The 10,765-nt window shown below is 39.4% G+C and overlaps 1 pseudogene; it reads right to left on the bottom strand.

Annotated features, from left to right (window-relative positions):
• Positions 1–1,062: 1,062 nt before the first annotated feature.
• LOC118639455 lies at positions 1,063–2,231 on the bottom strand (annotated as a pseudogene).
• Positions 2,232–10,765: the final 8,534 nt, after the last annotated feature.

Raw genomic sequence — 10,765 nt, 5'->3', positions numbered from 1 at the left:
ATTTGAGATTTTACCACCATGTTTTCTTCTAGGAGTTTTATGGTTTTGAATCTTACATTCAAGTTTTTAATCTGTTTTGAGTTTATTCTTGTATATGGTATAAGGAGGTGGTCTAGTTTTATTTATCTATTTTTGCATCTATCTGTCCAATTTCCAACACCATTTATTAATTAGACTGTCTTTACCTTACTGTACATTCTTGATTTTTTTTGTCAAATAATAATTGACCACAAAGACATGGGCTTATTTCTGGGCTTCCTGTTCTGTTGCAATGATCTATATATGTCTGTTTTTATGTCAGTACCATGCTGTTTTACTTACTATAGCCTTGTAGTATAGTTTGATATCAGGTAGTGTGATTACTTCAATTTTGTTCTTTTTTCTCAAAGCTCAAGATTGCTGTAGGTATTCAGGGTCTTTTGTGGTTCCATATGAATTTTTGGATTCTTTGTTGTAGTTCTGTGAAATACACCATTGGTATTTTGATAAGGATTGCGTTGAACCTATAGATTGCTTAGAGTAGCATGGACATTTTAACAGTGTTTATCTGTTCTATCCATGAGCATGATATATGCTGCCATTTATTTGTATCTTTATCAATTTTTTCTTCCATATCTTATAATTTTCTGAGTATAGGTCTTTTACCTCCTTAGTTAAATTTGTTTCTAGGTATTTTTTCCCCCTTTGTAATCAGTATATTAAGGAGACAGTCATACATTTCAAGAATTGCTTAAATTCTGACATCCAGATTTAAGCTTGTGAACATATGACTTTTAAACATACAATTAAAACTATTCATAATTTGCTACACTACCAACATTAAATTACAGTTAACTTGGAGTATAAACTAAATGGTTTAAAGTAAGCCTGTAACATTCCTTTCTATCTCATACATGCAAATTAGTTCACCATTTAAAGGTCTTATCACTCAACTTCTAAGTTAGCTTGCTGCAGAAGTCACTACTCTAAGGCTTATGGTCAAAAGAGAAGGAAAAAAATGTAACCAAGGACTGATATATATATCTATATCTATATAGCAGCAAGTGTTATTCACTGGCCCCATTAAGAGGTCTGACACTGAACACCACCCCTAAGATGATGTTCATCATACTCATATGCTTCTCCATTGTATAGTGCCATCTTTCTTGATTTGCATCAAAGTCTACCTGGTCCATTTCATCAGTCTCTTCTACTTCTTTTCATGTAGGAGTTTTTCCAGCAAAGAGGGTTTATCAGGAGAGAGAAAGCCATTCCCAGGAAAGTTTACCTTAAGTTGGATGATTAGACAACCCTATGGTCTATGATAAATTGGCATGTCTTCATTTCCCACACACTTGGTATATCCATGCTTGATAATCTGACCTGGATGAGAGGTGATGACTATGGTTTGGTTGTCAAGAGTAGCTGTGGGCTTTTGGAAGCCACACAATGCTTCAACCAGCTGTATGTCTATACACATGTAAAGGTCTTCTTGTGGAGTGAAAACAACATCACCCTTCTGATCTAAAACAATGATAATATCTCCTGGCTCTAGTCCTGGTTCTTGGTCTCCTTCACTATGGAGTGTTATCTTCTGGACATCTTTCATGCCTTTATCAATATGAACTTCTAGAATCTTCTTTTCGCAAACCATCTTCCTTCCATTGCAGCTTTCACATCTATTTTTAGGACTGATGCCTTCCCCATGGCCCTGGCATTCCATGCACACAGACTGAATTTGCTAAACCGTTCCAGGTCTTATCTGATGAATTCTTATTTGCATTCTAGTATCTCAGCAATTGGGACAGCACTCTACTGCTCCTTTCTTATCACCTCGGTCTTCACATTTGTCACAAATCACATTCTTTTGCAGAGCTGGTTTTCTTGTTGCATCATTATATAAATCTTCTAAGGTTACTGAGAGCTGATGCACAGCATTTTAACCTCTCCTTTCTCTCTGCATCCTTCCTCCTCCTCCAGAAAACATATCAAAGACATCCATGGGGGAGCCAAAACCACCCTTTCTCTCCACCTTCTTTAATTGCTGGTTCTCCTTTGTCATATAATTCCCCTTTCTTGGCATCAGAGAGCACTTCCTAAGCTTGGGAAATCTGTTTAAACTTTTCTGTTTTATTTGGATTCTTATCAGGGTGGTATTTCAAGGCCAGCTTCCTGCAAGCCTTTTTCAATTCTTCCTGGGTGGCATTGGGTTTGACCCCCACAACATCATAGTAAATGGTTTCTTTGACCATTTTTGACAGCCAATGAGTGGACTGAGACAGGTGTGGAGGAGCTGACTGGAAAGAGCACATTGCTGTGCGCAGCTTGGAAAGAGGCTGCAAGTTTCCTCCTAGAGTTTTTTTTTTTATGCAATTGTAAATGGGATTGTTTTCTCAGTTTCCCTTGTGATCATTTATTATTAGTGTCTAAAACTGCAACTGATTTATGGGTATTTATTTTGTATCCTGCTACTTTTCTAAATATATTTATTAGTTCTACCAGTTTTTTGTAAAATCTTTAGGGTTTTCTATATACAGTATCATGTCATCTGCAAATCATGACAATTTTACTTCTTCTTTTCCACTTTGGATGCTTTTTATTTCTTCTTATTGCCTGATTACTGTGGCTAGGACTTCTAGTACCATGTTAAATAAGAGTGGTGAAGGTGGGCATCCCTGTCTTGTTGCTGATCTTTTAGTTTTAGTTTTGTTTTTTTCTGTTGAGTATGGTGTTAGCTGTGGGTTTGTCATATATGACCTTTATTGTGTTGAGATATGTTCCCTGTATTCTCACATTTTTGAGAGTTTTTTTTTTTTTATAAATGGGTGCTGGAGTTTGTCAAGTGCTTTTTTTCTGCATCTATTGATATGACCATATGATATTTAACCTTCAATTTCTTTATATTATATATTACATTAATTGATTTGCAGATAGTGTGCCAACCTTATATCCCAGTAATAAACCCCACTTGATCATGCTGTATGAGCTTTTTAATGTATTCCTGGATTTGGTTTGCTAACATTTTTTTGAGGATTTTATCATCTATGTTTATCAGGAATATCGGCCTATAATTTTCTTTTTGTTGTGTCTTTAATCTAGTTTTGGAATTAGATCAATACTGGCCTCATAAAATAAGCTTGGGAGTCTTCCCTTTTCTTGATTTTTTTTGGAATAGTTTGAGAAGCATAGGTGTTAGTGTTTTTTTGAATGTTTAGTAAAAGTCACCTGTGAAGCCATGTGGTCCAGGACTTTTGTTTGAAGGAAGTTTTTCAATTACTGCTTCTATTTCAATTAGTTGTAATCAGCCTTTTCAGATTTTTGGGGGGTTTCTTCTTAATTCAGTCTTGGAAGATTGTGTGTTTCTAGGAATTTATGCATTTCTTACAAATTGTCCAATTTGTTGGCATATAGTTGTTTGTAATATTTTCATATAATCTTGGCATTTCTGTGGTGTCAGTTCTTACTTCTTCCATTTCATTTCTGATTTTACTTGTTTAGGCCCTGTCTCTTTTTTTCTTTATGATTCTGCTTAAAGTTTATCAACCTTGTTTATATTTTCAAAGAACCAGCTCTTGCTTATATTGATCTTTTGTATTTTATTTTAGACTTAATTTTGTTTATTTCTCCTGTGATCTCTATTATTTTTTTCTACTACTCACTTTGGGCCTTGTTTGTTGTTCTTTCTCTAGTTCCTTTAGGTGTAAGGTTAGATTGTTTATTTTAGAATTTTTTTTTGTTTCTTGTGGTAGGCCTGCAGTGCTATGAATTTCCCTTTATGGACTGCTTTCACTGTGACCCATAGATTTTTGGTTGCTGGGTTCTCATTCTCAAGGTAATTTCTAATTTCTTCCTTGATGTCATTGTTAATCCATTCATTGTTTAGTACCATGTTATTTAGCCTCCATGTGTTTGTATGTTTTTCAGTTTTTCTCTTGTAATTGATTTCTAGTTTTATACTACTGTGGTCAGAGAAGATGCTTGATAAATTTTTTTTTTTTTTTTTTTTTATCCTCACCCAAGGATATTTTTCCATTTTTTGTACAGATAGAGTGGGAGAGAGAGAGAGGAAGGAAGAGAGAGAGAGAAACATCGACGTGAAGGGACACATCGAGTGGCTGCCACCCGCACGACCAACCAGGGCCGGGGACAAACTGCAACCGAAGTACGTGCCCTTAGCGGGAACCGAACCCCGGTCTCTCCGGACCGCAGGCCGTCGCTCTAACCGCTGAGCCAAACTGGCCAGGGCACTGGATACAATTTATTGTGACTTGTTCTGCATTTTAACATGTGGTCTATCCTAGAAAATATCCTATGTGTACTTGGAAAGAATGCTGCTTTGGTGTGAAATGCTCTGAAAATATCAATTAAATTTATCTTGTCTAGTGTGTCATTTTAGGCATGGTTTCCTTGTTGATTTTCTATCTGGAAGATCTATCCATCGATGTTAATGAGCTGCTAAAATCCCTTACTATGACAGTATTACTGCTGATCTCTTCTTTTATGTCAATCAAGATTTCCTTTATATATTTAGATGCTCCTATGTTGTGTGCATAAATATTTACAAAGGTTATTCTCTTGTTGGAGTGATCCCTTTATTATTATATAGTGCCATTTTTAATCTCTTATTGTAGTCTTTGTTTTAAAGTCTTCTAGGCTTTCAGATATGAGTATTGCTACCCCAGCCTTTTTAAAATTTTCATTTGCATGAAATAGCTTTTTACACCCCTTTACTTTCAGTCTCTGTGTGTCTTTTGTTCTGCGGTAAGTCTCTTTTAGACAGCATATATATGGGTCTTGTTTTTCAGGTACCTTATGTCTTTTTTATTTTTATATATTTTTTAACTTTATTATTGAATGTATTACAGATGTTCCTTCTTTTCCCCCTATTAACTCCCTCCTTCCCACTTGTGCCTCCCTCCTGACTTTCCCCACACTGTTGTCAGTGTCCATTGGTTATGCATATATGCATATAAGTTCTTTGGTTTATTTCTTCCCACCTTCTACCCCCCTTCCCTTTGAGGTTTGTCAGTCTAACAACCAATTTGTACTTCTTAATCCCTTCACTTTTTTCACCCATTCCTCCAACCCCCATTCCATCTGGCAACCAACAAAATGTTCTATGTATCTATGAGAATGTTTCTGTTCTGCTTGTTCATTTTGTTTGTAGATTCAATTGTTGATAGATATGTATTCATTGCCATTTTGTTTGTTCATATTTTTATATCTTTTTCTTCAAGAAGACCCTTCAACATTTCATATAATAATGGTTTGGTGGTGATGAACTCCTTTAACTTTTTCTTGCCTGGGAAACTTTATATGGCCATTGATTCTGAATGACAGCTTTGCAGGATAGAGTAATCTTGGTTGTGGGTTCTTGCTTTTTATCACTCTGAATATTTCTTGCCATTCTCTTCTGACCTGCAACGTTTCTTTTGAGAAATCAGCTGACAGTCTTATGGGAACTCCCTTGTAGGTAACTAACTGCCTTTCTCTTGCTGCTTTTAAGATTCTCTCTTTGTCTTGAACCTTTTGCATTTTGATGATGATGTGTCTTGGTGTGGGCCTCTTGGGGTTCATCTTGTTTGAGCCTCTCTGTGCTTCCTGGACTTGTGTGCCTGTTTTCTTCACCAAGTTAGGGAATTTTTCTGCCATTATTTTTTCAAATAGATTTTCGATTTCTTATTCTCTTTCTTCTCCTTCTGGCACCCCCAAGATGCAAATGTTGGCATGCTCGAAGTGGTCCCAGAGGCTCCTTACACTGTCCTCATTTTTTTGGATTCTTTTTTCTTTTTGCTGTTCTGATTGGGTGTTTTTTGCTTCCTTATGTTCCAAATCGATGGTTTGCTTCTTGGCTTTACCTACTCTACTATTGAATCTGTGTAAATTATTCCATCCCCTCTTCTGAGGGATGTCAGTCTGTGCCCTACTTCCATGTGTCTGGGTCTACTGTATTCCTCAGACTGTTATGTTCATTATATTTCGTATATAAGTGAGATCATGTGGTATTTGTCTTTTTCTGCTTGGCTTCTTTCACTTAGGATAATACTTTCCAGGTCCCTCCATGTCGTCTCAAAGGATAAGAGATCGTTCTTTCTTACCGCTGCATAGTACTCCATTGTGTATATGTACCACAGCTTTTTTATCCATTCGTCTACTGGTGGACACTTGGGCTGTTTCCAGATCTTAGCTATTGTAAATAGTGCTGCTATGAACATGGGGGTACATATATTCTTCCTGATTGGTGTTTCAGGCTTCTTAGGGTATATTCCCAGCAGTGGGATCACTGGGTCAAATGGAAGTTCAATTTTTAATTTTTTGAGGTAGCACCATATTGTTTTCCATAGCGGCTGCACCAGTCTGCATTCCCACCAGCAGTGTATTAGAGTTCCCTTTTCTCCACACCCTCGCCAACACTTGTTGTTTGATGATTTGTTGATGGCGGCCATTCTGACAGGTGTGAGGTGATACCTCATTGTTGTTTTAATTTGCATCTCTCGGATGATTAGTGATGTTGAGCATTTCTTCATATGTCTCTTGGCCATTTGTATGTCCTGTTTGGAGAGGTGTCTATTCAGCTCCTCTGCCCATTTTTTAATTGGGTTCTTTGTCTTCCTTTTGTGGAGTTGTGTGTAAATTATTCTTTATTTCAGTTAGTGCCTCCTTCATTTCTGACTGTGCCTCCTTCATTTCTGACTGGTCCTTTTTTATGCTCTTAAGGCCCTCACTAAGTTCACTCAAGTTCTCACTAAGTTCATTGAGCATCCTTATAAGCAGTATTTTGAACTCAGCATCTGTTAGGTTGCTTATCTCCATTTCGCTTAGTTTTTTTCCTGGAGTTTTGTTCTGTTCTTTCATTTGAAACCTGTTTTTTTTTTTTTCTTATCTCTTCATTTGGCTGCCTCCCTGTGTTTGTTTCTATGTATTACTTAATGAGAGGTATGGAGCTAACTGAGACCAGATGCTACTTGTTTGAAAGAATTTAGGAAAACCTGAAGCAGGATCCAAAACAGGCCCATCCTATGGTAAAGCCTTTGGAAACAGCCTGGGTGGGCCTGAAAGTTGGGTGGGGCAGGGCCTCAGTGAATCACGAGGTCAGGGCAAACAGTGTGAGCCAAGTTGCTGGAGTCCCAGATATGGTGGCTGTCTGCCACCCCAGGGAAGGGCTCACCAAAGGAACAAAGGCCTCTGACAGCATGTCTGTCCAGGAGAAAGCTGCCTCCCCAACCCTCACTCCAATGCCAAACAACTCAGTTCTTCTCCATATGTCTGGTGCCTTTCAAGCTGCCTCTCCAACGCTGGAACCTGGAGAGTGCAAGTTTGAGTAAGTTCGTGTGTGGGCTCTTTAAGAGGAGCCGCCTGAGGCTCCAGCCGCCTCAGCCTCCCTGAGCCTCAGTTCCCGCTGGTTTTTCCAGCCAGAAGTTATGGGGACTTCTCTTCCTGGCACTAGAACCCTGAGCTGGGTGCCTGGTGTGGGATGAGGATCCCTCAGTCCACAGGGAGGACCTTCCCAGCTGAGGTAGCCTTCTAATTTTTATCTGCTACACATGGGTGTGGGACCAGCGTCCACGCCTCCACCCCTCCTACCAGTCTTGATGTGGTTTCTTCTTTAATTTTGTAGTTGTCGGACTTCCATTCAGCTCAATTTCAGGTGGTTTTGAATGATGGTTGTTCTGTAGTTTAGTTGTAACTTTGATGTGGTTGTGGGAGGATGCAATACTGTGTTTACCTACGCTGCCATCTTAACTGGAAGTTCTCTCCCTTATGTCTTTTGACTGAAGCATTGAAGCCATTTACATTTAAAGTAATTATAGACTGGTACATATTTATTGCCATTTTATTTTTTATAACTATATTACTCTTTTTTTTCTTTTTTAAAAAGAAGACTAACATTTTTGTAATACTGGTTTGGTGGTGATGAACTCCTTTAGCTTTTTCTCATCTAGGAAGCTCTTTATTTCTTTTCTTTTTTTATTGATTTTTAGAGAAGGAGGAGAGAGAAACATCAATCAGTTGCTCCTCATATGTGTCCTACTGGGGATCAAACCCACAACCTAGGTATGTACCCTGACTGGGAATCAAACTTGCCACTTTTTGGTGTACAGGATGATGCTCTAACCAACCGAGCCACCCAACCAAGGCATCTTTTCCCATTCTAAATGATAGACTTATTGGATAGAGTATTCTTGGTTGTAGGTCCTTGCTTTTCCTTACTCTGAATTCAATTTTGTGCCAAACCCTTCTGGCAGGAAATGTTTCTTTTGAGAAATCAGCTGACTATCTTATGGAAACTCCCTTGTAGGTAATTGTCTTTCTCTTGCTTTGAAGATTCTATCTTTGTTTTTAACCTTTGCCATTTAAATTATGATGTGTCTTGGTGTGGGCCTCTTTGGGTTCATCTTGTTTGGGACTCTCTGCACTTCTGGACTTGTGTTTCTTTTTTTGTTTTTAATTTTTAAAAAAAAAATTTTTTTTCTTTAATAGATTTTAGAGAGAGAGGAAGGGGGAGAGAGAGAGAGAGAGAGAGAGAGAGAGAGAAACATCGATGAGAGAGAACATTGACTGGCTGCCTCTTGCTTGCCCCCCACTGAAGATTTGGCTCACAACCTGGGCATGTGCCGTGACCAGGAATCGAACCAGCGACCTCTTGGTGCATGGGTCGACACTCAACCACTGAGCCACACCGGCCAGGCTTGTTTTTAATTTTTTAAAATTGATTTTAGAGAGAGAGAGAGGAAGGAAGGGAGAGAGAGAGAGAGAGAGAGAGAGAGATAAAAACATCAATGACAGATAACATCGATTGGCCACCTCCTGCATGCCCCACACTGGGGATCTGGCCCACAACCTGGGCATGTGCCCTGACTGAGAATCGAACCAGCAGCCTCTTGGTGCATGGGTTGATGCTCAACCACTGAGTCACACTGGCAGTACTGGACTTGTGTTTCTTTTTCTTTCACCAGGTTAAGGAAGTTTTCAAATAGGTTTTTAATCTTTTGCTTTTTTTCTTCTCCTTTTGGTACCCCTATGGTGTGGATTTTTTTGTGCTCCATATTTTCTTAGCAGTCCTTTAGACTAGCCTCATTTTTAAAAATTTTCTTTTCTTTTTGCTGCTCTGACTGAATGTTTTCTTCCAAGTCACTAATTTTATCCTCTGCTTTATCTAACCTACTGTTGATTCCTTTTGGCATATTCTTTATTTCAGATATTATATTCTTAATTTCTGACTTTTTAAAAAAAAAATGATTTTTATATCATCTTTTATGCTTCTTATCTTTTTAAGTTCTCACTAAGTTTATCCATTCTTTCCTAAGTTCCCTGAGCATCCTTATACTTACAGCTTCAAACTCTGTATTTGGTAGATTGCTTGCTTCCATTTCATTTAGTTATTTTCCTGGGGATTTCTCTTGCTCTTTCATCTGGGGCATGTGTCTTTGTCTTCCCATTTTGGCTTCCTCTTTGTATTTTTCTCTGTGTATTAGGCAGATCTACTATGTTTCCCAGTCTTGGTATAATGTCCTTATGTAGTAGTTGTCCTGTGGGACTCAGTAGCACAGTCTCCCTTACACCTGAGCAAGGTGCTCCAGTGAAGTCCCTTGTGTGTGTTATATGAGTCCTTGCTGTTGTAGTTGAGTCTTAATTGCTGTTAGCACCTCCATAAGTAGTGTCAACTCCCAGGCTGGTTGACTGTGTGGATTGACTTGACTGTAGTGTACATGCTTCTGTGTAGGGACTAACCTCATGAAGCCGAATTTGCCCCAGCAGGATCTGGTGCCTGCTGAGATCTCCCTTAGGGTGTACCACTTGTGGAATTAATCCTGCCATGTCTGATGTGGTCTGAAGCCAACTACTGGGTGTGTTTTTTCTGGAGCTTCTTGGGAGGAACTATGTTGCAGGTCAATATCAGATGCTGCTTATGACTGGCCCTGGGTTACCTCTTAGAAGCTATAAAGCAATGCATGGTTGGTGACTGCCTCTGCTGTGCCTGGGTGTGCATGGGAGGGAACACTTGTGTACTGAGCTGGCTTCCACCAGTACAAAGCCTGGTGCAGGTCAGCAAGAAGCCCAAGGCACCCTGATATTTGTCTCCACCTGTCGGCTGCCTGTTAGGCTCAGCCACTGAAACAACCTCTGATGGTATAAAAGCCGCATGAGGCAGATTCTCAGTAAGTCATCAGATAGGGGTGAATATTGTTGACCAGGTTGATAGAAATTCGAACTGGTGCCAGTGCTGGGTCAGAGGCCACTCAGCAAAAGCCAGGAGAACTATTCTTATACAAAATAACCATTCCTGCCAGAATCCTGCAATCCACTCTTTCACACCTCCAAAGCTAAGTGCCTATATGGATAAAGCATAGCTATATGCAGTCAAGTACACCCTGCAGTCCCTGGACATTGCCACTGATGGAGCTGACACTCTGACTGCAGCAGCTACTGCTGCTTCTGCTACTATGTCCCAGGATATGCTGCCCCTAATGCAACTGCACTTGTGTCCACAGCCGAGCTCTAGCAAGCAATGATCCTTGGACAAGACTTATCAGCATATATAATAGATGAAGTCTACCCCACTTTTGCAGTGACTGCTGGAGGGGACAGATGTGGAGTCTTCTGATAATATCCTTCCTTTATTTTAAAAATAAGACATATGCCCTGGCCAGTTTGGCTCAGTGGTTGGAGCGTCAGCCTGCGGACCAAAGAGTTGCAGGTTTGATGCTGGCCAAGGGCACGCACCTCAGTTGCAGTTTATCCCTGGCCCCCACTTGGGGTCATGTAGGTGGCAACCAGTCAATGT

This window comes from Molossus molossus, unplaced genomic scaffold (assembly GCF_014108415.1).
Source record: "Molossus molossus isolate mMolMol1 unplaced genomic scaffold, mMolMol1.p scaffold_m16_p_21, whole genome shotgun sequence".
NCBI classification, from domain to species: Eukaryota; Metazoa; Chordata; class Mammalia; order Chiroptera; family Molossidae; genus Molossus; species Molossus molossus.
Note: the sequence above shows the minus strand (reverse complement) of the source record. Positions and strands in the feature narration are given on the sequence as shown.